The sequence below is a fragment of the Erythrolamprus reginae genome, chromosome 10 (assembly GCF_031021105.1).
Source record: "Erythrolamprus reginae isolate rEryReg1 chromosome 10, rEryReg1.hap1, whole genome shotgun sequence".
Lineage (NCBI taxonomy): Eukaryota > Metazoa > Chordata > Lepidosauria > Squamata > Dipsadidae > Erythrolamprus > Erythrolamprus reginae.
The window spans coordinates 44,210,776-44,213,275 of record NC_091959.1 but is presented as its reverse complement, the minus strand read 5'-3'; the positions used below and the strand labels follow the sequence as shown (position 1 = coordinate 44,213,275).

The 2,500-nt window shown below is 49.6% G+C and overlaps 1 protein-coding gene across 1 annotated transcript in view; it reads right to left on the bottom strand.

Annotated features, from left to right (window-relative positions):
* Positions 1-1,455, bottom strand: part of TBX5 (T-box transcription factor 5) — a 56,608-nt gene extending 55,153 nt beyond the window's left edge. Inside the window, exon 1 of the mRNA XM_070762294.1 lies at positions 1,189-1,455. The gene's annotated coding sequence lies outside the window, so the exon portion shown is untranslated. The remainder of the gene's footprint in view (positions 1-1,188) is intronic.
* Positions 1,456-2,500: the final 1,045 nt, after the last annotated feature.

Genomic DNA, 2,500 nt, shown 5'->3' with positions numbered 1-2,500 from the left:
TTTCACAGACGTTTGATTGACTTGGAGTTATATTGTGTTGTTTAAGAGTTTCCTTTTATTCTTTTGAGCATATGTGTGTGTGTGTGTGTGTGTGTGTATGTATACACACTGCTCAAAAGAATAAAAGGGAATACTCAAACAACACAATATAACTCCAATTAGACCAAACTTCTGTGAAATCAAACTGTCCACTTAGGAAGCAACACTGATTGACCATCAATTTATATACATGCCCACATACATACACACACTGCTCAAAAGAACATATTTATATATATTTTATGTCGGATCACCCTGGTATATTGAAGGAAGGTCACAGCTCCTTTTATACAGGGCCGAAATAGTGCTATCCTAGTCTCCCTTAATTTTAAAACTTCATACATACCCACACAAACGCACAAGCATATATAAAACCTATTTGCAAACCGATAGAAACCCATTTCTATGCAAAGGCCCACGGGGGTTGCTCCTGAAACGCGTGAAAGGCTTGGGTATTGTTTAAGGAGGGGGGTGTCATTCCTCCCCCCTCCCGCGCCTCTTAAATCGAATTCTATATAACTGCAAGGTAGGAGTCAGTTGCCGTGTGTAGGGGGGAACACCCCCCCCCCAATGAAAATCCTTACTCCTCACTGTTGAGGTGGATTTAAACAAGGCTCCCTCCGGACCGAAAGGCGCACTGGTCCAGATCATACGCCGCCCGTCCCTTCTTCCCGATCCTACCTCCTTTGCGCAGCAAGACAGGCCGATCCAGAGACAATTTGAAAAAGAAAGAGAGGGAGAGAGAGAGAGAAAGAGAGAGAAAGGGAGAGAGAAGGGGAGAAAGAAAGGAAGGAATGAAGAGAGAGAGAGAGGTGGAGAGAAGCAAAAGGAAGGGAATGAAAGAAACGGGGAAGTTAGGAAGGAAGGAAGGAAAGGAAGGGAAAGAGAGATGGGAGAGAACCAAAGGGGAGGGAAGGAAGGAAACGAGGAAGAAGGAAAGAAAAGAGTGAGAGAGAGATGGGAAAGAAGCAAAGGGAGGATGGAAGGAAACGAGGAAGGAAGGAAAGAAAAGAGTGAGAGAGAGATGGGAAAGAAGCAAAGGGGAGGGATGGAAGGAAACGAGGAAGGAAAGAAAGAAAGAAAGAAAGAAAGAAAAGACAATTTACAATTTCCACGTTCACACCCACGCTTCATGCCCTCTCGGCTCACCTTCTCCTCCAACCAATTGCAAAGGAAGCGGAAGGCCCCCACCGAGAAATTGCGACCGATTCCAAGGCCGGTTCTCCTGCTCGCTTCTTCTTCTTTCTTTTTTTTTTTCTTCTTCTTCTTCTAGCGATTCCAGCAAATAGTCCGAAGCTCCAAATCCGGCGGCGCGAGCAAGCAAACCGCCCGAGGTCACTTTCTCATTCCTTTCGGGACATTAAATCTTGCCGAGATGCCCGGGCCGCCTCCTCCACCACCACCACCGCTGCCCCCCCCCCGCAGGAAAATCCAGCGAGTTTGCAAAGCTCACGCGCGCCTGCACCTATTGGAAGGGGAGACGTCACGGCCCACGCAACCTTTTGTCAAGGGGGTGTGTGTGATCAACCCCGGGCCCGTTCGCGTCGCCCCCCCCCTTTTGCAACGGAGCCCCCGCAACCCGTTTTGTGGCCTTCCCTTCCCTCCCACCGTACCCAAATCCACGGAGTTGGGGAGGACGAGGGACAAGGGTGCAGATTATATGGGGGGGGGGCGCAGCAAAGCAACGCCGGCCTGACTTTGGAGGGGGGGGGAAGGCGAATTGAAAAGGGTGGGGCCCCGAAATGAAAAGAGGGGGCGAGAAGTGAACGGTGCCCGAAAGAAGGAGGCGCTTCCTTTGTGGGGGGGGGAATGATCCTGGCCCCGCCGGGGAGTTGAACCCCGGTTCTCGGGTGGCTCAGCCTGGCGGGAGGCGCCCCCGAATCTGTAAATTCTTTCTAACGGAGCTCCTCCCCCCCCCCCCGCTGCGATCTATCCTGTACTGCAGCTTTCTTTGCTCAGGTTTGCAGCGGTGGGGGCGTTTTGGTAATGGCTGGCTTCACACACATAGAGAGAAAGTGGGGGGTGGAGAGAGAGGGAGGGAGAGAGAGGGGAGGAAGGAAGGAAGGAAGGCGAGATAGATAGAAAGAGAGAGGAGAGAGAGAAAGAAAGAAAGAAATGAAGAAAGAAAGGAGAGGAAGGAAGGAAGGAAAGATAGATAGAAAGAGACAGGGAGAGAAAGAAAGAAAGAAATGAAGAAAGAAAGGAGAGGAAGGAAGGAAGGAAAGATAGACAGAAAGAGAGAGGGAGGGAGAGAGAGAGAAAGAAAGAAATGAAGAAAGAAAGGAAAGGAAGGAAGGAAGGAGAAAGAGGGGGATGGAAGGAAGGAGAGAGAGATAGCTTAAAGCAAGTTTTAAGGGACCTTGTTGTAGGACGGAAGGAAGGAAAGAAAGGAAGAAAGACAGACAGACAGAAAGACAGACAGAAGAGAGAAAGAAAGACAGAGACAGAAAGAGAAAGAGAG